Source organism: Geotrypetes seraphini, chromosome 12, assembly GCF_902459505.1.
Source record: "Geotrypetes seraphini chromosome 12, aGeoSer1.1, whole genome shotgun sequence".
NCBI lineage: Eukaryota > Metazoa > Chordata > Amphibia > Gymnophiona > Dermophiidae > Geotrypetes > Geotrypetes seraphini.
The window spans coordinates 15268866-15295861 of NC_047095.1; the positions used below are offsets into that span (position 1 = coordinate 15268866).

The 26996-nt window shown below is 43.4% G+C and overlaps 1 protein-coding gene across 5 annotated transcripts in view; it reads right to left on the reverse strand.

Moving 5' to 3' along the window:
- Positions 1-26996, reverse strand: part of SLC35A3 (solute carrier family 35 member A3) — a 126580-nt gene that overhangs the window by 73770 nt on the left and 25814 nt on the right. The window contains exon 1 of one of the 5 annotated variants that reach the window (XM_033916229.1): positions 1295-1463. The exons of 3 other annotated variants lie outside the window; for them this stretch is intronic. The gene's annotated coding sequence lies outside the window, so the exon portion shown is untranslated. Of the gene's footprint in view, positions 1-1294; positions 1464-26996 lie in introns of those variants that run through there. One more of the 5 variants, XM_033916227.1, reaches the window with a different exon arrangement.

Here is a 26996-nt window from a genome sequence, read left to right on the forward strand (position 1 = left end):
TCAATATGAGACTGTCATTGCCTACAAACTGCCCCATCCCTCAAAATGTTTTCTAAATCAAAGCTGCTAGCTTTACTTCCTTTAGGTCAAAAGACTGGAAACTGCCAAATGTAGACCTCTCCTAGCCAATTGCACCATCATCTCCCTTCTAGCTTCTGAATGCCATTTGCAATATTTGGCTGACAAGTACTGGCAGCTTTACAGAGCATGGAAATAGGTAGAAGACACATGAGTGAATGCAATGGAAATAATAAATATGGAGATTGTTGGGTGTGTGTAAATCAAAGCAAAGGAGTCACATGAGAGACAAAGTAAAATCCGGAGTCAGCCAATCACTATTTTGGATTTCTACTCTGGCAGAAAAGAAGCGACTGAGCAACACTCCTGACCATGATGATCCTGAAGCTTTCTATCTGTAAATGATATTTTATTTTAACCATAAAAAAAACCAAAACTCTTGAATATGTGATTTCAACTCTAAAATCAAATTCAGGGTAAAAAGAGTTATTTCAAATAAAAAATCATACAAAATGATTTTAAATCATGGATTTCAATTCAATAGATTTAAAATCATACTCAACACTGGGCTTAACATAATATTATGTATAAAAGTATTTATACGTCTCAAACAGCACCAGCCTATAAAAAGGCAGCACAGCAAATATTACAACAAAATTTATAACAGGAATACATCTACTGGGACAACAGAATAAACTGGGCTGCTACAGATGTCTACACTGAAATTGTGCTCTATAAGAATAACTCACCACAATCACACATAACTAACTGAAGTTGCAGGTTTACTTCTATTAAAATTATGGCCTGTCAAGAGCATATCTTAAATCTAAATCTTGCCTATGTCCCCACTGACTGGGGTCAGTGGAACCTACAGAAACCACAATGCTACTACTAGATCCAGCAAATAAAAAAACAAACAAACAAAGGAAAACAGTGTTCATATAATTCACAACTTAATAGGAATCCGCAGCAATGAATCAAGTTGCTGAAAGAATATATTCAGAGCCGCTTTATTCCAATCTCTTCTGTAGTAGCCAAGCGTAAAGTTTTTTTAATCAATTAAAAATGCTTAGAGATTAAGCATGAGTATTTTAAGTATGCAAATAAAGGTTCAATTCAAATGTAGTCTCGGAACAAACTTGCCTTCCGTTTGTCTTGTAATAAAACCTGTCCCCCTCCTTTCCAAATCAGAGGGCCAAGCATCACATATTTCTTTTTGTAGATCACCGAGTTAGACCATTACCTGATGTCATAAAATTGGCTTTGTTTTTCTTACCTCAGTAAAGTTGGACAGTGTGACATGCTTGTCATTTCAGGAAAGAAAGGAGCTAAAGTAAACCTCTGCAGCCTGCCTGTTCTTTTTTTTGTACTGCCAGTGAGAGAAAACTGTGACCGGTAGGCTTCCAAGAGCTGGTGCCCCTGCATTAAAAAACCGGACTGCAACCCAGCACTAGAAGGTTAGTTCCCTGCTAGGAGAGGGAAGGGGAAGGGGAGGGGGCGGGGGAGAGAGACACACACGAAGATCACTGACAGAAAAAGTTGAAAGCTAGTATGAAAGAGAGGAAGAGGGGAAAACTCCAGAGAACAGAGCAATTGCGATTGCAGAGTGTGGCGAAAAGATTGCCAAGGTAATGGCAGCACAGAGAAGCTACAGGAGAAACAATCTGTGTACATTTGTTCCCAATGAGTGCAGCCTGCTCTCTGCGACTCTGGGGCAAGTCACCCTTCCGTTGCCTCAGGTACCACAGATTGTGAGCCAGCAAGGACAGATAGGGAAAAAAGCGAATATGATTACTGTTCAGTGTATTGTAAACCACTTTGGGTGAATCTCTTCATGAAAAAGGTGGTTCATAAATCCCCCTCCCCAATTAATTATTTGGCAGGCCAGGGAAACTGCAAAAAGTCAGGGATAACCCCTGAAAATTGGAGACATCTGGTAACACTATACCTAGGCAACATCATTCTGAAAAGTCACTTTGGGTAGCCACAAAATTTAGAGACTTGAAGAAAGCACAGATGTTTATTCAGCATATGCGGACTCCTGAGCCCCCAAGCTGGCTTCAGAAGTCCCGAAACCAGGAAGTTACAGAGATATTTATACATTCTTCTGGCTATACAACTGAATTCTAAAAAAAACTTTTCACGTGTTACTTTTCTTAATAATCATTGGTCCTAAGCTCACACTAGCAGGTCACTTATCTAAGCCCTGCACTGCAGTCTTTCTGTTACATGTCCAGGAGGGCGGAATACAATATCATGTATGTTGAGATAGCCATAAGAAGCTAGAATGCCCAAGCTAAAACACCCAGTGCAGGCAGGCTAGAACATGAGATAAGTTAGGTCTGCAGCTAAACATAATTCAGCATTTTATTAAAGAGAAAACTTAGTTCAATACTTAGGAAAACCAGTCCCAGACTCCTTCAATTCCATAAACCCAGCATTGTTTTACGTTTCAACTTCTGAATTCCTTTAGAAAAAAAGTACCTTAGATTTCTTAATTTTCTTCTCTTTTCTTTGCTTTCTGCAGAGAGGCACATCCTATAGGCAATCTGCCGGTGCCAGCGCCTCTCCATGCGTCTTCCCTGCCGGCACCCCCCACTGGCAGCTCAGGATCCATCTGGAGGGCCTTTGCGGATGCACGGATGTCAACATGATGACATCACACATACATGTGACATCACTGCATCGACGTCCGCACACTTCTGTATACCTTGAGCCGTGGCCACTATGTTTAGTGTACCGCGGCTTGACATAGTTTGCGAGACACTGCTCTAAAGAAACTATGGGCCCCTTTTTACAAAGCCACCAGTAGCGATTCCTGTGCAGCAAATACAATGCAGCCCATTCAGTTCCTATGTGTAGTGTTGCATTTGCCACACCAGGATTCACTACCATGGCTTTGTAGAAGGGGCCTTTTACCTATAAATGATAAAATAAAATATGCCATCTAGTAGAGACAGTAAAAAAGGCAATGAGTGATAATAAACGGTATGCAAAGCAACAAAAAAAGAAAATAATATGGCAAATAATATGGTAATAGTGCCATTTAGTGGAAACAATCAAAAGAGCAATGAATGATGATAACTGGCCTGCAAATATAATAAATAAATGTTTAAAAATTAAGGGCTCCTTTTATCAATGCGCGCTACGAGGGTTATTGTAATTGGAGCTTGCTTTTTTTTTTTTTATAATTCTTTATTAATTTTCAAAACTTCAAGAATGCAATACAATAAATGCAACATATAATGATACGACAAAAGCACATTCAACTTTCACATGTTCATAATCAACCATTTTCCTCCACCCACCCATCCAATAATCATTCAATAAACACAAAAACATATATTGCCATAAAAACCTTACCCTATTCTGAATATTGATATCTTCCCACCCATCTCAAGTGTGAATATTCAAAAATCAATTTAAAACATAAATAACCCCCTCCCACCCTTCCCTGGATATGTACCAAAGTAAATAAAAAACTGACTCGCAGTCAACAAACAATTATAAGGAAGTGACATATGATGCCAATGGGCCCCATATCAATTTAGATATATTACCTTGCCCCAAATTCTCAGCATTTATTTTTTCATATCTATAACTAGAGCAAAGACTTGCCCACCAGAACGAAAAATTTAAACGATCACAGTTCTTCCAGTTTTGAGTGATCATCTGGATGGCTATCCCAGTCATTATAAGGAAAAGACGACCTTTATATTGATCTATAAAGGGCTTAACATGTAATATTGTACCACAAATAACTGCCTCATACGTTAGAGGAATTGATGATTCCAAAATGTTATTTATTCTACCCCATATTGACCTCCAGAAGCTAAGTATCAAAGGACGATTAAACAACAGATGATCCAGTGTCCCAATGTCTAAATGACAGTGCCAGCATCTATTAGATTTAGAATTATCTAACTTATGTAACCTAAAAGGGGTCCAAAAATATCTATGTAATAAAAAAAACATGTCTGTCTCATAGATGCTGACGTTGTACATTTCAATCTCCAAGTCCAAATTCGTGGCCATCGAGACGCAGAAATATACTGCTTTATTTCGAAAGACCATTTTTTTGTTTTTTATTCAAGAACTTGTTCACTCTTTCCAAAAATACTAGGATTAGGGGGCATGCAATGAAGTTACTAAGTAGTAGTTTTTAAACAAACCAGAGAAAATATTTCTTCACACAATGTGTAATTAAACTCTAGAATTCATTGTCAGAGAATGTGGTCAAATCAGTTAGCTTAACGAGGTTTGAAAAAGGCTTGGATAATTTCCTAAAAGAGACATCCATAGGCCATTTTTGAGATGGCTTGGGGAAATCCACTGCTTATTCCTAGGATAAGCAGCAAAAAATCTGTTTTACTCCTTGGGTTCTAGCTAGGTACTTGGAAACAGGATAATGGGCTTGATGGACCTTCGGTCTGTCCCAGTATGGCAATTCTCATGTTCTTATATGATTTTTAGACAGCAAAAGTTCAGTCATGTTTTGCCATTATTTTGGAAGCTATATTGGTTAGAACTCCAAGCATGTGTGGAGGGGCATTTTCAAATACATATGTCTAAATCTGATTTGGATGTATGGTGCTAGACATAAATGAATTTTAGAGTTTTGAGTAAATAAACAATAAAGTGGACTGATGAAGACAAGAGTTTGCGGGGCATTATTCATGGTCCAGTTGATATCCGAAGGTCCATACAAATGAAAATATAAAGAATTAATATATATATATTATGAAGCATATGTTAGTACTAGACCAATACGGTAATCTCTTTACAGTATATATGGGGCCGCAATATATAAACAGGCACCATATAGCTTTACAATATTAGAGATTTAAAAAAGAGTACAGAGAATAGTTAGTAATTTAGAGAGAAGTGAATAAGGACTACACTAACAATTGGTTAAGATTTATCAAGTGACTACAAGACAAGGAAGCATTCCTTCGTCTTTTTTTTTTTTTTTTTTGGCTTAAAGAAGTCTCCTTTCTGAATGGAAAAATTTCAGTTTTTCAAGATGTTTCAAGGTCTACACAAATAAGAAGAAAAAGATTCCTGGAGATGAAAGAAAGTATAAAAGCATTGGGGGCAAAATTTCAATTACGTTAGCCTTGTAAATGTATGATCTATCTAGATCAAAATTCTTATGTTTTTTATGAACACTCCCAACTACAATTTTTTCTAGAAGGAAAGGGGGTAATATTGCAGGGAACCAAATGAATCATATTGTGCTAGTCCATATAGATAAATGGGGATGAACCATTACTATAATTTAAAAATCTTTGTTTTAAATATCACTCTTTTTGATAATGGGCGATTGCCTCTCTCGAATGTGGGTTTTAAAAAGAGTCTTAATAATTATTTTCCTTTTTTATAATGATGTTTATAATTGTTTGGTTTGTAATGAGACAAGACTTGATTTGTTCAATAATTGTTTTTGTTGGAATATGAATAAATGATTAAATTAAAAAAAAAAAAAAAAGACTGTGGTCCAATTTGAAAGGAGCTATAAAAATGGCATCTGTTGTGTTTAGTAGAAGGCTTTGAGCTGCAAACTCACTGGTTCACATTCATACAACCAAACTAACCCCTTCTTTTACGAACCCAATTGCGCAGGCCAATGCAGTAAATGCTCCGACGCCCATAGGGACTGAATGGGCATTAGATCATTTGCCGTGCAGCTTTGTAAATGGGCCTCTATGTTTTCAGCCAAAACTAGGCAAGGAGTTTCAGCTGCAGTTTCAGATTTGGCTGAAAACATTTAGATCGTTTTGGTTTTGGCCAAACCTGAAAAGCAGTTTCAGTCATCCTCTAATCCAGTCTGCCCAACAATCACACTCATTATCAATTCATAATTAAACTAACAATGAATGCAATATAAAATATATATATTTGATCTCAGGGGCAGGCTGACAGTGATCTGGGCCTAAAACCACCTATCAAAAGTGATTAAATTAGAGTAGTGTCCCGCAAACTTTCTTGAGCCATGGCACACTAAACATAGTGGTCGCGGCTCAAGGCATCCAGAAGTGCATGGCCATCATTGTGATTATGTCACACGCATTCGTGACATCATCACGTCAATGTCTGCGCATGCGCAAAGGCCCTCCAGATGGGCCCTGAAACGCCAGGGGGAAGAGGGCCAGAGAGAAGGAGAGGCGCTGGTGCTGGTGTCCCTAACTTGAGTACTGTATGCAGTTTTGGTTGCACCATCTCAAAAAGTCTTTTGTGAAACTAGAAAAGATAGAGAGAAGGGCAACAAAACTAATAAAGAGGGTGCTATACATTCCTTATTAAGAACAGGTTAGGCCTTATCAGCTTAGAGAAAACAGAGGGAATATGACAAGTTTACATAATTATGAATGGGTATAAATAGGAAATGACTTTAATTTCCAAACAAAAAGAACAGGACACACCATGAAATCAATGACCAAAAGACTGAAGAAAACCCTAGAATTTTTAAAATTTCTTTTTAATGCATCTCATAATTAAGTCGTAGAATCTGTAGCTAGAAAGGATGGTCACGATCACCACCATAATGGGATTAAAAAGAAAATTGGACAAGTTTCTGAAGGAAAGGCCAAAACAAATGATTAGCCGGGTAGACTTGGGAGAACCATTATTCTTCCTTCGAAATGAACTATGGGAAATAGATCTACTTTTTGGAATCTGCCGGGTACTTGTGACTCAGACTAGTTACTGCCAAGAGTCAGAACTAGGTCCAGTAGACACGTGCCTGGGGCCCGCCGTTGCAGTGCTTTAGGGCCGTTTGGTTCCTCGCAGTTTGGCTATTTCTCCCCCTAACTGGCTCATCTCCCTCACCTTTCCAATGTTTTGTTTTGTCAAACAGGCCCCGGCATCAACGGCACAAGTTATCTAAGATGATTAACGACTCGGCACTTACAGCAGGCCCCGGCAGCACATGTTATACTTGCGAGCGGTGCTCGGCCCAAAGCTTCCCCTCTGACACAAACCGCCAAGGCGGAAACAGGAAGCTGCTTCAGAGGAGAAGCTTTGGGCCGAGCGTCAATGCCGGTGCCCGCTGTTTAGCATCTCTCTCCCCCCCAAGGGGGCTGTACACAACAGGCCTTGAGCATGTATAATGGGACGCTGAAAGGTCCATCAGTGATAGTGACTTTTAAAGGGCTTCTCTACTGCAACATCTGCAAGCTGTGCTGGTGTTATGCTCCTGTCCTCCGAAGTCTATTGCCATAGGTGGATATTCTGTCCCCAAAGTTATTTAAATGCAAAAACTCCCATCCTGCCTTACCCTTTGATAGATCTCACAATCAGGGCCTTCCTGAGGCCTGTGCACAGGGCCCAAGAAAGCCAGGGATGCAAAAATCACTCCCCGTCCATTGTCTCCCCTGCATTGGGTGGGGAAGAAGCACAGAGGCGTGTCACCCGAGGCAATTCCATCTCAGGATCCTCTGTTCACATGTGAGTTTCCAGGTGCACTACTCTTCTTTTACCAATCTTTGCTTGTCTACCGTTTCCAAAGCTGTTCCACCAGCCCCAAAAGGTGCCTGATCCCTTGCTGTTTTTGCATGCTGATTCTGTATTGCTCCTGATTTATTGATGGTAACGTGCTTTGTCTGACCCCATAACTGACCTTTATTTCTGTACTTCTCCAGCCTCTTATCTGGAGACTGGTGTTGAAGATTTACACTAAATTCTGCAAGGAACACCTTGGGCCAGGGGACAGACGCTGAATGGAAGTGTGGGGGGGGACAAACATTGAATGGAAGGGGGGGGAGGAGAGCAGACACTGGAAGGAAGGGGGGAGGAGAAAGAAAAAAGTGCACATACTGGATTGGGGAAGAGGATAGAAGGGGTGAGGGAAAGAGGTGGCAAGCTGTAGGTAGTCACAATGAAAGTGGGAAATTGAGGACTGAATAGTAAGAAAGAATTTAGATAGAGGCAGAAAATAAATTGAGAAGGAAGACTAGGGAAGAAAAGAAGGAAGGGAGAGGAGAGAGATGCCAGAGCAAGGGGGGAGGAGAGGAGACAGATACCAGACCTGGAAGGAAGAAGGAGAAAGATACCAGATCTGAGGGGAGGAGAGAGAAAGAGATGCTAAAATCTGCTGGGAGAGATGGAAGGAAAGAAGACCGCTCGCAAGTATAACCTTGGGGGGAGCGGAGAGAAGTAGATGGATGCCAGACCAATTGGGGGGGGGGGGCGAGATAGAAGGGAGAGGCAGACAGTTTCTGGAAGAGGCATAGAAAGAGAGCGGATGCTATATGGAAGAGGCAGAGAGAGGGCACACAGTGGATAGAAGGAAGAAAATTATGAGAAGATGAGGAAAGCAGAAACCAGACAACAAAAGTTGAAAAAAATTTATATTTGTTTTACTTATTTATTTTTGATTTAGGATACAGCAGGTTATTTATTTTTGCTTTAGGATTATTGTAGCTGTGTTGATAATCATTTATTAATACAAAATGAAAATAAGGTGATCCTGTTTATTGGACTAATTTTAATACATTTTTTACTAATTCAGAGACCATAACTCCTTTCCTCAGGTCAGGACAGGGGTACTGTAACAGCAGTATAGTTTACTGACCTGAAGAAAGAGGTTTTAACTTCTGAAAGCTAATTGAGAAATGTATTGGTCCAATAAATTGGTGGGCACTAAATTTTCTTCCCGCCATGCCCCATGCCTCCTATCCAAATGCAAAATATAAATTGGTGGGCTTCTCAAAGCCTTGTCAGCTGTAGATCTCTTCCTCTAGGAAGGAAGGGGGGATTTGTTCAGAGATGTTTGGATGTTGCATAGAAGAAAAACTGTACACTGGCACTGGTATGGTAATCTTTGTTGTTTGTTTTGAATTTTAAAATAAATGAAAAAAAAAAGAAATAAAGTGGAAATAAAGACGTAAATAAGAAAATGGGTAAATAAATGGGGCGGGGCAGGGGGCCCCAGTGGACTTGTGTGCCTAGGGGCCCTCAACAAATTAATCCTGCCCTGCCTAGGTCTACTAAGATTTAAGATAACATTCTGATTAAGCTTGAGATACATTATCTGGGTGTTGGATTCTCATTGATCACGCAAGCCACATATTTCAAAGTTAGTCTGTACTTCATTTTTAAATTGCAATTGTTACATAGATTAAAACCTTAATTACCACTATTTGATTTTTATTTGGCTTTGCAACCATTATGTATTTCTGCAAAATATCTCAACCCAACAAAGACACTCTCCTCATACCTCTTTTGGACTGAGCAAAGACCTCCCCCAGACCTATCAAGACTATTCCTGGTGTCTAGTTGTGGGGCACAAGAGTTGTCCACAGTTTCTCCTGTGCCTAGGCTATCAGCATCAAAATGGAACCGTTGACCCATAGTGATAGTCTTGTAGTACTTCCTTTAGGGATTAAGGTGTTATTAAGTTTTGTAACTTTTGCATAAATTAAGCTATGCCATCCTCAATATATTTTACCTCCATGATATCTTGAAGGTGCTTCCAGACAACTACCTGAAAAGGTCAATATGAAAATTAATTAAACACACTCGACCTGACTTGCCAAAGATTCATCTCATTGATATTGACTGAGAGAAATGCCAGACTTAGGGCTCCTTTTACTAAGCTGTGCTAGTGGTTTTAGCGCGCGCTAAGCACTCGCTAAATTGCCCCAAGCGCTAGACGCTAATGCCACCATTGAGCTGGGCATTAGTTTTTGGCACGTAGCGGGGGGTTAGCGCACACTAAAGACGCTAGATATACTCAATTGCAAAACAAAACTTATAAAGAAAAGCAGCTGACGAAAGGATATGCAGGTCTGATTAAAAAAAGAATACAAACTGTTTTACTGTATTGTTAGAAAAGAATGGAAAATAAAATGATAGCCCAATAAAATAATGTATTATTTTGTTTTCCTTTCTTTTCTATTTATCTTTAAAGTAGACTAATACGGCAGCCACACTCTTTATCCAGCAATAAATGCAATGTGCCATATGTAAATACAGCCTTAAAAATCCAGCTTTTTAAAACTATTTTTAATAATTCTAACCCTGGTTCTCCCCGATCTTGACATTTTGATTGTATCATATCATTTTTCCTATTAAAAGAAGTTCAATACCTTATTTGTCTTATTTGACTAGATTGTAAGCTCCACATAACAGGGACCTTTCTCACATGCGTGTGTCTACCTGTGTGTTTGTATGTACAATGCAGCATAAGAATGATAGTGCCACATAAAAAAATTATCAGTACTAGTAGCAGTATGCAAGATACAATATAACAAAGGCACAGACCAAATGATAACACATCTTGTTCACCTGTTCAGACCAGTCCATCTAATGCCACAAAATTATTCCAATACCAATTTTGCATCCGGTCTTACACTTAAATTCTTTATATCTGAACTGTGAAGGAGACTAGTTTTATATTAACCAGACAAGCTGCCTAACTGGAATGAACATTCAGTTAAGATTAAAACACTAATTACTCTTTAAAACCAAAGACAAAGGTTTCAAGGAAACAAGTACAAAGTCCATTTGGCTATGCAACGTTAAATAAAATACCTACAGAAATATCTATTTCCTTGGTTGGTTGTGGTTCTGTTTTCTGTTCCTCAGTTGCCATGATCACAACATTCAAACTTTAACTGCTGACTGATTATATATAGTAGATGCCGGAGTTGATTTGTGCCACAGTTTTCCTTCTGAAAGGCACACCTCCTTATCTTAGGGAGATCCTCCTAGCACAGCGAGCAGGATTTTACAATCACATGCTACCTACTCCAAGATCCTTGCTTGATCCTGGGGTTTTCTCAAAAAAAAACAAAAAAAAACCTCACAAAACAACTTATCACTGAAGCATGCGTGTAGACATCACAGTTAGAATATAGATTTATTAGCTTCAAAAGCTAAAATAAGAAGTGTGAACTCCAAGAGGATAAGAATTTTTTACTTTTTTTTTTTTTTGCTTAGAGTTCCCAAGCTGTACAGTTTCTGGGACCAACAAAAACAGGAAAAAGAAATGTAGCAGAACTTGATTCACCTGTAATGCTAGGCTATTTTTCCTTTTGAAATAATCAGGTAACCACCCACCTGACCTTCAGCACATCGCCTTAGCAAATTCTTGGATGTAAGTTTTCTTATTGTAAGCATATTATGGTTCAAATGAAAGTCCCTTTGTGACTTGTCATTTTATAACTGCAATCAGTCTTACTTCATATACAGATCCTACTTGTAGTAGTTTAAACATTAATTCTATTTCTGTACATTTAAACATATTACCATTTGCCATGTACTATTTATATAATAATAATAATAACTTTATTCTTCTATACCGCCACAATCTTGCGACTTCTAGGCGGACATTCAGCGAAATACAATAAGTAGATATTCAGAGGAAATACAGAGATCAGAGACCTCAGGAGGCAATAGTATAGAAATACAATTTGCTGAGCGAAAATGTAATATGTACATTTTAGTAGGTAATGTCCGACAGGACCTGTTGGGGATAAATAGCAACGTAAAGTTACGATAAGATGAAGATAACAGATTATATTTATAACAGTGCTGTAAGTTCAGGTGGAATAGGGAGGGGGGAGGGAGAGGGAGAGCGGGTCAATTGTTTAGGTATTTCTGGAACAGGTATGTTTTTAGGCGTTTCCTGAATTCCCCGTATGTAGTGGGCGAAAGCAGTTGGTCTAGGTCTTTGCCCCATAGGACTGCTTGGTGAGAGAGAAGGTGTTCGTGGTGTTTTTTCATTTTGCAGCCTCTAACTGGAGGGGAAATGAGTTTTGGGTGTGTGTTTCTCTTGAGTTTGTTATTAGAAAATGCGAAAAGGTCCGTTATGTACTTGGTGGTCAGGTCGTATAGTACTTTGAAGCAGAGGCAGGCAAATTTAAACCTTACTCGGGCTTCCGTTGGTAGCCAGTGCAGCTGCCGATAGTAGGGTGTCACATGGTCGAATTTCTTCAGCCCGAAGATAAGTCTGACCGCAGCATTTTGCATTATTTGGAGACGTCTCATATTCTTTTGTGAGATTGCTAGATAGGCGATGTTGCAGTAGTCAAGCTGACTCAGTATGAGGGATTGCACTAGGATTCTGAATGTTGACGTATCGAAGTATGATTTAATGGTTCTGAGTTTCCAGAGAGTAAGGAAACCTTTTCTGAATAGGGAATCCACTTGTTCCTTCATTGTTAGGCATTGGTCTAGAATAACACCTAGTATTTTCATGGTGGGCTGAATAGGGTAGTTGAGTTTATTGATGCATAGTGGGGTTTTATTGTCAAGCGGGTGAGGGGCAGCAACGAAGAATTTTGGTTTTTCTGGGTTGAGCTTGAGCTTGAAATCTGTCATCCATTGTTCCATCTCATTTATGGCATTGGATGCTTTGGGAATGGTTTCCGAGATGGAGTTGGCGAATGGGATGATGATCGTAAAGTCATCTGCGTAGCTGAATAGTTTTATTCCTAGTTGGGTTAGTTTCACACCTAATGAGGACATGTAGATATTGAAAAGCAGTGGGGAAAGCGGTGACCCTTGTGGCACTCCGGATGAGTTGCTCCAGGTGTCGGAGTGTTCGTTGTTAAAGCGTACCTGGTAAGAACGGGATGTGAGGAAGCCACGAAACCAGTTTAGTACCTCAGCTCTGATACCAATGGCATCTAAGCATTGCATCATTTTCTCAGGGTCTACCAAGTCGAATGCAGAGCTCATGTCGAATTGCATGATCAGGGCGTTGAGGCCCTTACTAAATAATAGGCGCAGATAGTCTAGGATGGCAGCAATTACTGTCTCCGTACTGAATAGGGTTCTAAAGCCAGATTGAGTTTCATGCAGGAGAGAGAATTGATTAAGGTAGTCTATTAGTTGGGTGTGTACTAGTCCTTCCATGATTTTTACATCATGATGCTATTGGTCTGTAGTTTGTTATTAGCGCTGAGAATTCTTTTCTATTTTTTGGGATGGGGGTTATTATTATGTGGCCGTTGTTAGTGAGGAAAGTCCCATTTTTTAGGTTGTGGGTTAGGTAGTGTAATAGTGATATTTTGAATTCTGGTGGTGCCGCTTTCATAATCTCCGGAGGGCACGTATCTAGGATGCAGTGAGATTTAGAGTATTTGTTGTAGAGTTTGGTGTAGGTATTCCATTCTGGATCTAGAAAGGAACTCCAGATTATGTCTGTAGGTATTTCATTGTCATGTGAGTTAGCTATTTGGTAGTTGCTGGGGATGATTGTTACATCGTTATTGCTTATACAGTTATTTTTTAGGTTTTTAATTTTGGAATCAAAATATAGAGCTAGGTCCTTCGCGGTGGGTAACTTCATGTTGTGCTCAGGTGTGGTGTAGCGGGTGGTGTCAAATAGGTTTGTGACTATGTTGAATAACTCTTTTGTATTGATTCCTTGTGAACCTTTGCATGATAAGTTAATTTTGGTGGAGTAGAACGCTTTGCGTTTGTCTTTTATCAGTTGTTTGTAGGTTTTTATGTAGGCTTTCCATTTGTTGCGGTCTGTCAGTTCTCCTGTTTTAGTCCAAATCCTTTCTAGTCGCCTAGCTGTTTGTTTCGTTTTTAATAGTTCGGTGTTGAACCATTTGTTGTATTTGTTTGCGTTGCTTTTGCTTTTATGTATGGGGGTGATTTTATCTAGGATAGAAGTACTGGTTGTATTCCAATGGTCCCAGAAGTCTAGTCCTTCCTCTATTACTGTATGCGGTTTGTATTCTGACCAGTATTCTTCTGGATTAATATAACCTCTTGTTTGATGTTCCTTATTTATCATCAGACGTGTTTTAGATTTTCGGTGTGACCAGATCAGCTTAAAATAATAGGTGAAGTAGTCGGACCAGATGTCGTGATGCCAGGTGCCTTCAATTAGAGAGATGACTGGGTCAAGGTTTTCCTTTGTGGACATGGCAACTAGGTCTAAATGATGGCCTTTTTCGTGAGTTTGTGTGGGTACGGGGATGTTGTAGTTGACTAGAATTAGGAAGTTTTTAAGCTCTATTGCGTCTGTGTTGTTCTCTTCGTCTAGGTATAAATTTATGTCCCCTGTGATGATGTTGTAGTTGGGGCTGATAGAATTGTGGAGGACGAATTCGCAGAAGTCTTCTTTGGCTTTGGGCCAGCTTTTAGGCGGGATGTAGAATAGTATGCTGGATAAGGATTCTTCTAGCTGGGTATTATTGATTTTACAGGCTAGGATTTCTAGGTTGTCGGTCATTTTAGAATCTAGAAGTTCGAACTCGAATCCTTCTTTAAGGATTATGGCTAATCCTCCTCCTTTTTTTCCTGTGCGGTTTAACGTAAGGATTTTGAAATTGTTTGGTAGAAGATCAGATATAATAGGATCATCTTCAGATAGTAACCAAGTTTCAGTTAGAAAGAGGCAGGCTATTTGTTCGCTGGTGATCCAGTCATTTATGAGGAATGCCTTGTTTCTAATAGATCTGGTATTAAGATATGCACATGGGATGGAGGTGGTTGCAGCATTTACTATTGAGTTAGTGGTTTTTATGGTTTTTATTTCCCTTGTTCTTTTTTTAAGGGTATGGTGGTGTCTTTTTTATATGAGATTACATTAATATGATTTGTAGTGTCTTCTTGCAGGTTGGTGAAATAGGGGAAGGATAGAACAGGGTGGTGGATGGATTGTAATTGAGGGTAGAGAGAGTGAACATCTTTGATGTTACCGCTTATTAGGTAGATCAGTAGGACTAGTAGGAGATTCATGATTGGGAGGAGAAGTCCTGAGGCAGAGGAAGGTTTTGTTTCCCTAGAATTTTTTTATTTTTTTTTTGACCCGGGAGAGGAAGGTGCTCAAGGAGACCTGGCTGGCTGATCCAGGTGGGATTAGTTCTTAGGAGGTCCAGGTAGTAGCGACTAATAATTGGGCATGTTTCTAATAGATATTCCTGCGACTGATTAATGTGTCACTTGCAGTTGACTCTTGTGGTTGATCAGATGCTACTAATACATTCGACTAACATATGCAACTAACTTGTTGTACATGCATCTAACAATTATATATGCGCTTAACAGTTACTTTGTGCCTAATAGTTATACATGCGACTAATAGTTGTTCATGCAATTAACAGTTGTACATGTGATTAACAGTTGTACATGCAATTAACAGTCTCTGATAGTTAAGAATGTGGCTAACAGTTATTCATGTGGTTAACAGATGGAGAGTATGTGTATCTAACAATTATACTTGGTTGCTAGGCGGATCTTTAGGAGGGCCTATAGGGAGTCCTAGTTCAAGCGACTAATAATTGCGCGTGTATATTGCAACTATTCATGCAGCTTAATAGTTAGGCTTGCTTCTGACAGTTAATTATGTCTCTAATGGTTGTTTATGCTACTAGCGTTTAATTAGGCACCTAACAGTTATAAATGTATGGAAGAACTGGCAATTATAATTTTGCCTTAAAGAGGGAAACTTAGCTGACAGTCTGTAGTAGATGAGGACGCTTCTCCAGGGCGCTTCACCAGGACGCTTCACAAAGGCACGTGCTAAGGCGCACGCGCCTTTGCCGTGCACCTTAGCCGCGTGCCGAACAGCGGCGCGCCGTTGACGCAGCGGTCTATTCAGCAACCCCGCTGGTCGGGAAAGGGGCAGCGCGGTGCTCGCGTGGCTCTCTAGGGCTGGTTCACGAAGAAATGGCTGATCCTGTGCAGTCCCGTCGGGAGGGGGGAGGGGCGGAGAGCACTCCCACACAGGCAAGCATCCCTGCCTGCTCCTGGGTCCAGCGATGTGGCCAAAGTGAGATTCAAACGAAAAACAAGAAATAAACAGAAACTAACAGAAAAACGGGTGCTGAGAGACTTCCTGAGCCTTCCAACTGGCTCAGTGTAGTCTCGTCGGGTGGGGGAAGGAGCGGAGTACGCTCCCACACCGGCAAGCCTCCCTGCCTGCTCCCGGATTCAGCGATGTCGGCCCTGTGCAGTCCCATCAGGAGGGGGGAGGGGCGGAGAGCGCTGCCACACTGTCAAGCTCCCTGCCTGCTCCTGGGTCCAGCGATGTGGCCAAAGTGAGATTCAAACGAAAAACAAGAAATAAACAGAAACTAACAGAAAAACGGGTGCTGAGAGACTTCCTGAACTTCCAACTGGCTCAGTGTAGTCTCGTCGGGTGGGGGGAGGGGCGGAGTGCGCTCCCACGCTGGCAAGCCTCCCTGCCTGCTCCTGGGTCCAGCGATATGGCCAAAGTGGGATTCAAACGAAAAACAAGAAATAAACAGAAACTAACAGAAAAACGGGTGCTGAGAGACTTCCTGAGCCTTCCAACTGGCTCAGTGTAGTCTCGTCGTTAATTATATAAATTAACATATCTTTATTTTTTACGTTAACTACTTTAAAATAATCAGATGCTAGAGAAAAGTCACATATGTGTGTTTTCCCTTTTCAACATGTCATATTTTTGTATCTAAAAAGAGATTATGTTCTTACCCTGGTAATCCCAGTAGTTAGGTGAGACATTCTAGACCAGTGTATCGCAAACTGTGTGCCACGGCACACCAGTGTGCCTCCTGAGATTTCTGGTGTGCCGCGACACATTGGCAAGAAGGACAGTCGTCCATGCCGGCTGCTTGCCTACAGGACATGTCTCTCACAGTGAGAGGCACGTCCTGTAGAAGTCAGCAGATGCAGATGTCTGTCCTCTTCTCCCCGCACCTCCCGGATCCAACCACTGGCGGGGTTGCAGCCAGACATGCATGCTCATGACATTATTGCATCAACTTCTGGGTGCCTTCCGGCTAGGGCATTGGATTTAGTATGCCGCCGGCCAGAAAGTTTGCGAGACACTGTTCTAGACAGTGGGTAGTATCCCCATGGCCGTGTGCCACTGCAGAAGGAATCCACTCTGGATTTTTTTGCCTCTGCTGTACTTCATTGGCTCTTTAGCTCCACCTGCAGTTAGTATCAAGCACTGAGAGCCACCCAATAAACATGTAGAGGCACCTGTAACAACAGGCTTAGAAAGCACAGTTGCTTACCTGTAACAGATGTTTTCTGTAGACAGCAGGGGAATGCAGCTACACTTGAAGGTGAAGTCCTCTGACTGAGCCTAAGTGCTGGAACTCTCCCCTAGGTATGGTAAAGTTTTACCTTAGTGGCACATGCAGGTGTGTTACCTTTGAAGCCCCTACCTTTGGAACGTTAGTTTTGTCTGTTACAGGTAAGCAACCGCGCTTTCTCCAGAGACAAGCAGGGGAGATGCAGGCACACTTGAAGGTGAGTCCCAAGCTTCAGTAAAAAGACAGGAGGTGGAACTCAACAGATTGTAAAGAGATGTCTTAGAACAGATTGTCCAAATTGGGTATCCTGAGTTGAGCTGTGGTCTAAACAATATTGTTTGGAAAACGTATGAACTGAAGACCATATAGCAGCATTACAAATGTCCTGAATGGGAATGGAGTGAAGCCATAGCACTGAGGAAGCCATAGCACGTACTTTATGTGCTCCCACAATGCCAGCATTTTGCTGGCCTACATTGTAAGCATCTATTCCTCTACTAGGGAGACGCATAGGCGATCTTGCAGGCCTCCCTAGGCTCCCGGAGATGCCTTCAATATAGGCGGACTACCCGGAGAGCATTTTTTTTAAAAACATGCATCCCGGTTGACTGATTAGACAGCTGTAGGACGTCTACAGCTGCCTAAAATTGGGACGCACTTTGTAGAATCAGGGCCTACGTGTGTAAGTGGTGCCTGTAAATTCAAAATGGTGCGACAGGTTGATTTGGGATTATGGTTTTGAAGCAGAGGCAGGCAAACTTGAAAATGACCCTTGCTTCCACCAGCAGTCAGTGTAATTTTTTGTAATACGGGCTTACACGATTCGATTTTTTGAAGGACTATAAATGAGATGGACGGCAGCATTCTAAATGACTCTCGGTCATTTGATGGTTTTCTTAAAGGATCCCAAGTATATAATATTGCAGTAATCTAAGATGCTTAAGATCAGAGATTAAGCCAGAAGCAAAAAGAGAGTAAGTCAAAATAGTGTTTAATGGTACGAAGTTTCCATAAGATGAAAAAACATTTTTTAACCTGAGCATTAGTATGATCTTCAAAAGTCATGCATCGATCCAGGATGACTCCAAGGATTTTGATAGTAGAATTAATTGGGTAATCTAACCCGTTTAATCTCAAAAAGGTATTCATAATCTTGTAATTAGGACTTGCCAAGAAAATCTTGTTTTTTTTCTGAGTTCAGTTTTAATTTATATTACGTAGTCCATTATTCTACCTTAGTGAGGACAGATGAGGTGAGTTGTTCTGTCTCTTGTGTGAGTGAGGTTATGGGAATGATAATTGTAATGTAATCTGCGTATATATACGATTTCAATTTTAAGTCAGATAGCATAGGTCCCAATGATGTCATGTAGACATTGAAAAGTGAAGGGGAGAGAGGGGAGCACTGTGGAACTCTACAGGGATTACACCAAGACTGAGAGAAGGTTCCTTTACTGTGAACCTGGTAAATGCATTTTTTTTTAAATGAAGCCTGTAAACCAGTTTAGTACCTGTCCAGAAATGCCAATAGAATCGAGGCATCTAAGCAGAATGTCATGGTCAACAAGGTCAAAGGCACTGCTCAAGTCGAACTGAAGTACCATGCGCTTTTTCCCCGGGAAAACAAATGGAAAAGGTAATCAGTCAGCAAAGCTAAGACTGTTTCCGTACTGTAATTTGTGTGAAAACCAGACTGAGTCATGTAGAATGCTGAACTTCTCTAAATATTTAATGAGATCAGTGTTAACTAGTCCTTCCATTAGTTTAAGAAAAAGTGGTATGTTGGCAGTAGGACTGTAGTTGGCAGCCAAAGAAACTGACTCCTTGGAGTTTTTAATAATAGGAGTCACAAAGATATGGCCAAGTGACACTGGAAAATAGCCAGTACACATACATAAAGAAACCCAGTTAAAAAGTTCAGCTTTGAAGGGGAAGGGAGCTGATTTCATGATAGTCGATGGACAGCTGTCTAATAGGCAAATGGATTTTGCATATTTTGAATAAAGCTTGAGAAATTGGTTCCAATCTGGGTTTTCGAAATGATTCCAGATCATATCAGCAATTGAACCTTCATTTTCTAAAGCAAATTGAGTGATTGGTAGATCTATGCTTTTACCTATCTAGCCGAGCGTAATAGCCACCGTGTCATTCTCTAATTTGAACCGAAGGAATTTCCAGTGTGTGTGATGAATTGGAATATGGGTGTAGGCATCCTTGAGGTCTAGGGCAGCTAACCAGTCATTTTTTCTGAGGAGCGGTAGAATGGTTGGAAGAGAAGTCATTCTGAACTTTTTCTTTTGAGGCAGGCATTTAGTGGGCGAAGGTTGATAATAGGATGAAGACCTCGAGTCTTCTTTGGGATTAGAAAAAATCTGGAATAAAACCTCAGATTTGCTTGACGGTATTGCACTTCTTCGATAGCATTGGATTGAAGTAAAAGAGATATCTCCTCCGAAAGTTGTGGAATGTGCTGATGAGGTGTGATGGATGGTGAAGGGGGGAGGTTCTTGTCTGGATAGCGAGATATGATGGTGAGGACCCATTTGTCCATTGTGATTCGCGCCTTTCTGAGAGAAATTGAGTTAGTGCCCTCCCCCCCCCACACACCCCCCACACACACACACTGGTAGTTTGTCAAAAACTAGGATTAAGTTTAAGCGGAGGAAGCTGGAATATAGGTAATTGTTTCCTGTTCATTGGACATGGCTTTTGTTGGTAAGCAGTACCTTGTGATCTTTGAAAAGGTGGTCTGTTTTAAGGAACACAGCATCTACATGGATAGTACTGTTGGAAAAACTGCTGGTGGTAAGCTCTGCGATAGGACGAATTAGAAGGTTGGCGAAATTGCTGAGATTGATCTGAAGAGGAAGCTGAAAGCTCACGTATGGTTGAAGAATCTTCTTTGAGTTGGGAAACAGCATCTTTAACTTTTTCCCCAAACAAACTATCTCCTAAGCAGGGAGCATCTGTTGTAAAATGTAATGATGAAAATGCAGGATTTGAAGCTGATGAGCTATTATTTTGGAAGTGAGCATTACACTTTAGTAGACTTTCCACCCCATAGAATCCAGTAAACGATATTCTTTAACTGGTGGAGTGTGGTATTGTGTTTTTGATGCTTTAGCCTTCTTAATTGCTGATTCCGAAACCATGGAATGGTGTGGCAGTTCGGTAAGATCATGCCCAGGTGCCTTTTGGACTTTGTATTTTAATTCTAAACACTGTAGAAATAGAACATGGTTTTTGCCAATTTTCCAGCTGAAGATCTTGTAAGACCTGGTGGACTGGCAAAGCTATGAACTCCTTTGACAGAGCTTTGCAGGACTGAAGAATTGTTTGAAAATCCTTCTTTCCTAGTTTTATAGAAGCTTGGTTAAGACTAAGTAAAGTGGATACTTTTTGAAGGAATTTTGGATAAGAATAGTCTTCTTGTTCTACAAGTGGGGGATTTGTATGAGAAGTAGGGTCTTGTTGGCTAGGGAAATCTTCAGACTGAGACCATCGTGAAGACAAATTGGCAGTGTGTGGTGGAGAAGTACAAACAGATGTATGAGGAGTCCGGATCTTGGTGGACGGATTCAGGTGCAGGAACATACACCTCTGGGGTAGTAGAAAAATCTGCACATTCAGGGCATTGCTGGTCTTGAAGTTGCAGATTGTCAGAAACAGTGGAGGGCTGCTGAAATAAGACAGCACTATCCTGCATAAATTTTTGAAATATAGAGAAAAAATTAGTCATAGTGGCCATTTGGTCCTGCGCCATGGGATACGCTGCTGGAACCAAAAGAGGAATGGAAGACCATTTTGCCGGAATAGGGTCCTGAGCTGAGGACTCCTGTGAGGCAATTCTCTTAGATTTTGACGATACTTTAGCAGGCTTAGAAGTACTTACAGTTTGCAGCGATGGCTTTTTCAACCTAGGAGATGACCACAGGGCTGGAGCTGAGCCCACGGGAGCCTTTTTGGATTTACCTGAGGAGCAGGAACCCTGTTCTTTTTGTGAGGCTGGAGCTGCTCTTGTTGAGACTGGTGGAGAAGGAGTAGATGTTCTATTCACCTGGTGCTTTGATAATACTGCTCCAGTTTCTGCCAAAGTATGAGCGGCAATGTGAGAAGGAGACAGTACGCTTCCCACCCTCGGCGGTACAAAACTTGGGCACTGAGAGGGGGGAGCTCCCAATGTCGAATGCAGACTGGACTGTGAAGACCCATTGGTGCGCAGTGGTGCTGACGAAGCTGAAGACATGACAGCGGTCCAAGGTGAAAAATATGTCTTTGGGATCCTAGCTGCCGGTCTGTTCGCCGGAACGGAAGACACGGAGCTTGACAGCAGCGGGAATAATAAAAACTCCCCGTGAGAGAGCTGCTGGTTTTGTTCTATTGTAGTTGGTTTTGGGTTTTTTTTTAAAGAAGAGAACCGTTAACTAAACTAAAACTAAATCAGACTCATTCTTTTACTTTCTTAGTTGAAATAAGAAAAAAATAGGGATCCCTGAGTGGGTTGTTTTTTTGGGTTTTTTTTGTCAGAGAAGAGAGAGAAGTGGAGAGCTGCGACTGCTAGGAGCAGCAGAAGTAAAAACTAATGTTCCAAGGGGCTTCAGAGATAACACACCTGCACGTGCCACTAAGGTAAAACTTTACCATACCTAGGGGAGAATACCAGCACTTAGGCTCAGTCAGAGGACTTCACCTTCAAGTGTGCCTGCACTCCCCTGCTTGTCTCCAGAGAAACAAATTGTTCTGCTCAAGAAGTATTCTTCCCATCCCTCAAGGGCTAACAGGCATCCAAGAATCAGCTTGGAGAAGTATAAACAAATTGAAACAGTAGGCAGGCACAGGAAGGACAAGGTGAGAGTCTAGAATGTCTCATCTATCTATTGGAAAAGAGCTTACCAGGGTAAGTACATAATCTCCTTTTCCAGTGCAATAGATGAGATATTCTACACAGATAGGAGGTACAAAAGCAGTCCCCAAAAAGCTAGGGATGGATTGATACGCTGGCCTGTAAGTCCGAGGACTCAAAGACAGACTCCTGTTTTGCCACCACATCCACTTTTTAAAACTTGGCAAACGTGTGTAGGGAAGACTACATTGATGCCCTGCAGATCTCCTCAGGGGAGACAGCTCTAGCTTTGGCCCATGAAGAAGCTACACTCCTGGTAGAATGTGCCTTGATGGAAACAGGGGACTGTTTCCCAGAAAGAATGTAGGCTAACAAAATGGCCCTATGGATCCATCTGGAAATCATGGCCGCGGAAGTGCCCCAATTAACTGAATGAGTCAGCACAAACAGATAGTCAGAGACAAAACTTGTTAGTGACCTCCGGATAACGCAGGAGCACTCTGTGCACATTCATTTTCTTCAATAGGCGATCTTTTGTCCTGGAACCAGAAGGCTGAAAGACAGGCAAACACAGTTCCTGATTAATATGGAAAGCCGAAACCACCTTCGGCAGGAAGGAAATAATTGTCCGTAGGGAAACTCCAGTCTCTGAGATACGGAGAAACGGTTCTCTGCAAGAAAGAGCCTGGAGTCCTGACACACTATTTCATCGCCTTCAGGTCCTCAGACACTATCCAAGGTTCCTCTCCTTGTCCTCTCACCTCATAGCACATATGGCTCTCTTGAATTTCTATTTCCCAAATGCATTATTAAGCACTTCTTTGCATTGAATTTTAGTTGCCAAACATTAGACCATTCTTTTACAGATCCTTTTTCATGTTTTCCAATCCCTCCAGGGTGTCCACTCTGTTACAAATCTTGGTATCATCCGCAAAAAGGTAAACCTTACCTTCTAATCCTTCAGCAATGTCACTCACAGATATATTGAACAGAATCGGCTCAGCACCTATCCTTGTGACACTCTACTACTCAACTTTCCATTCTCTGAGTAAATTCCATTAACCACCGCCCTCTGGCATCTACAGGGTGCCCACAAACACTCCTTGATTTTAAATGGTTACAAAACAAAACTTATTGGAATATATTTATAAATGGGAGCCCGAGACCTAGTGTCGAAGGGCGAAATGTAATACGGGGCTGGTGAGCCTCCGTGTTGCGGATCGGGGGGGCGGAGGAGCCAGCGTTGTGGCTGATTGGCCTGTAAAAGGCAAAAAGCCGATTTTAAATTTTATTGGTTGGGCTGGGGCATGCACGGGGAGGCGAAGGGATAAAAGGGGGAGGGCTTGGAGGACTTAACTGTTCGGGTCCTCCAGGGCGGTTTTGCTGACTTCCGTGTCTGGTGTCGGCGGCGGCATGGCGGCGAATTCGGCGGCAGTGGGTTCGGATGTAGCGGAGATCTCCTTTTGTGCCGGCGATTCCCTGCTTGAGGACCCAGACGGACAGGTGGGTTCGGGAGGTTTAGCGGTGCAGGGCAGGCCGTCCCGCAGATCAAAACGGGATGCTCTGTTGGCCATAGCGATCGCTTCCTCCGCGGGCCGCGTGGTGGGTCGGTCTTCGGCGCCGGGAGTGTCCTCGGATGGGGTTGGGCCGCGCAAGGCGACGGGGAAGTCGAAGCATGGTGGGCGGGGCAAGTCGGGCGGGCGGCAGTCCGTCCGGCCGGAAAGCAGCAGCTCTGGGTCTACTGGTCTGCTGCCAGGGACGGGGAGTGTGGCTCCTGTTACTCAGCAGGCTTCCGGTGACCGGACTGAGCCTGTAGTTCTTTCTCTTCTCATTTCCGGTAGCGGTGGCTCTGCGGGGCAGGCGTCCCCCCTTTTCGGGGTGGATGGGTCTGCTCGTTCGGAGGGGAGGGTTTTTCGTGAGTCGCCCCAGCCATCCACCAGCTGGGGCGCTGGATCGTGGGGTGCTGGTTCCGGGGGGCCTTATGGAGTGCCTTACGGGGCTTTCCCGTGGGGTCCTGGGCCGCAAGGCTGGAATCCCGGCATGTTTTCTCCTTACTGGGGCGGGGGTGTCCTTCCCGGGTGGACAGGCGGGCCCTGCCGAGTGGGGTTGGGGGCGCTGGTTGGGGGGCGCCTGGGGGTGGTTTCCTGGGCTCTGTTCCTGGTTGTGGTTTTTCTTCACAGAGTCCGTTGGTCGTGCCTGAGACCCAGTGGAGCGCAGTTGGCAGTGTTCCTGGTCCATCGACAGGCGGCGTTGGGGCAGTATCTGATCGGCTGCACAGCGAGGGAGCTTCGGTTACTTCGGCGTTGGAACCAGTAGCTGTTGGCAGTGGCGCTGCTGGTCCCTCGGTTGATATGGTGGTTGCTGGCCGTGGCGTCACTGTGGTGGAGCGTCCATCGATATCCTCGGTGGAGGTTGTTTCCGGCAGCATCTCCGTTCCTGTGGAAGAACCTTCTGTTTCGGGTAAGGTGGCGCCTGCTTTGGTTGCTGGGGGGAAATCCGGTAAAAAAGGGGGTAGAGGGAAGCGGAGGCGCAGGCGTGATTCTTCTTCATCTAGCCAGTCCTCTTCCTCATCCTCCTCTTCATCGTCGGCCTCCTCCTCTTTGGTTCCCGGGCCGGTGAGGGAGGCTGGTCCTGCTGTGGGTGGCACCGTTGCTCCGCAGGGCGAGGGTCGGGGCGTACCCGCTTTGGTGGCCCTGACCGAACTTTGGGAGCGGGTGCCGCGTACTTTGAGGCGTAAGATTAGGCGGCGTTCTTGCATTGATATCTTTCGTCTTATGGAGGGTAGGGTGCATCGGCGGAGCCATAAGAAGTCGAAGCGGGAGGTGGGTTCTTCCAAGCTTTTCCCAGTTGCGCGGTCCATCCTTAATTGGATCCGTTCGTTTATGCGGCTTGCTAGCGTATGGGGGCGTGCGCATCCTAGTGATTATGGTCTATTGCTCGCTTACGCTGATTCTGTGCTTGACACGTACCAGCGTTTCGGGGGCTGGACGTAGTTGAACTATGATGAGGCGTTTAGAGATAAAATGGAGGAGAATTCTCATATGTCCTGGGGAACGCAGGATGTTAACCTATGGCTGACGCATATGTCCTCCAAGTCTGGGGCGGTCTCTGGGAGCGGGAGCTGTGTTCCAGCGGGCGTTTCGGGTGGCGGACGGCCCTTTCGGTCTGGGACGGGGGTGGGATCCGGTGGGGGAACTGGCAGCGACGTCTGTTGGAGATTCAACAAATCAAGTTGCTCCTTCACAGATTGCAGGTTTCGTCACGCCTGCTCCCAATGTGGGCTGCCTCATCCCTTGCTTAAGTGCCCCAAGAAACCGACTTCGGGGCCCTCGAGCGTGGGCAAGTAGCGGTGTTGTCCCTACGCCGGTTTTGGTGAGTGCGTTGGCTCCTTGGCTGCGTCTTTACCGGCCGGAGCGTGTTGGTACTCTATTGGAGCGTGGGTTCTCAGTTGGCTTTGAAATACCTTTTCGGGGTGAATTGTTGGGGGCGCGGTCGCGCAATGTGTCGTCTGTTACTCAGTTGCGTTCGGTAGTACGTAGTAAATTAGGGGAGAAATTGCGTTTAGGGCGGATTGCCGGTCCTTTCCGGGAGCGGCCTTTTCCAGTCATGATGGTGTCTCCGCTGGCAGTTGTTCCTAAGAAGGAGCCCGGTAAGTTCCGCCTTATTCACAATTTATCTCGTCCTGTTGGGTGTTCTGTTAATGACGGTATTCCGCGGGATCTGTGTACGGTGCGGTATTCTTCAGTGGACTGTGCCGTTCGGCTTATCCTCAGGGCTGGCTGTGGGTCCCTGTTGGCGAAGGTGGATATCCAATCTGCCTTCAGGTTATTGCCCGTTCATCCTCAGTCTTACCATTTGTTGGGGTTTCGTTTTGAGGGTGCATATTTTTATGATCGTTGTCTGCCCATGAGATGTTCTATCTCGTGTGCTTATTTCGAGTTGTTCAGCACGTTTCTTCATTGGGTGGTGGTTGAGCGCGCTGGGTTGGACGCTGTGGTACACTATCTCGACGATTTCTTGTTCATTGGCCCTCGGGATTTGGACGAATGCGGTCGACTTAAGGGGGTTTTCGAGGCGATGGCCGATGAATTTGGGATACCTTTGGCGATCGACAAGTCCGAGGGTCCAGTTACGTCCCTGGTTTTTCTGGGGATCGAGTTGGATTCTGAGGCGCTGGTGACTCGTCTGCCGGTGGTTAAGGTTCGGAAGTTGCTCGATCTCATTGAACGAGTGTTATCTGCCCGTAAGTCTACTTTGCATGTTGTTCAGTCGCTTATTGGCTCCCTTAATTTTGCTTGTCAGTTGTTGCCAATGAGCCGCGTCTTTTCGCGTCGGCTGTCTGCTTCCACGGCAGGGGTGCGGGATAAGCGGCATTTTTTGCGACTGTCGGCAGGGGTTCAGGCGGACTTCCGCATGTGGGCTTGTTTTTTACGAGACTTTAATGGCTGCTTGCCTATGCAGGCTCCGGAGGTGTCTAACGGGGATTTGGAGCTATTTTCTGATGCGGCGGGAGGAGTTGGTTTTGGCCTTTACTGTCAGGGTGCCTGGTGTGCTGAGAGGTGGCCCCAGGATTGGGTGGCTTGGGGTTTCACACGTAATATCACGCTTTTGGAATTGTTTCCCTTCATTGTGGCATGCGAACTGTGGCCTGACAAATTGAGGGATAGGCGTGTACTTTTTTGGTGTGACAACCTTGGGGTTGTGGAGGTTGTTAACAGGCAGACGGCTCGCTGCCTGTCAGTAGCTGTGCTGGTCAGGGTGTTGGTTTTGCGCTGCTTGCGTCTTAATGTCTTTCTTAGGGCTCGACATGTGCCTGGTTTGCAGAATGGCATTGCTGATGCTCTCTCCTGTTTCCATTTTTCACAGTTTCGTCGACTCGTGCCGGAGGCTCACGTGGAAGGTTTGGCGATGCCGAAGCATTTGTGGAGCCTGGTCGAGAAGGAGTATGGGAATTGCTCCGTTTGTCGGTAGCACCTGCGACTTGGTCACATTACTCAGCTGGTTTCCGTGTGGTTTCTACCTTTTTGTTCAGCAGGGGTTGGGTTCCAGGGCATGTGGCCGAGTCTTTCCTTGAGGATTTCGTGCTGGATTCGAGTAAAGCTGGTGTCTCCAAACGGGTGGTTCAGGAGCGGTTGGTGGGGTTT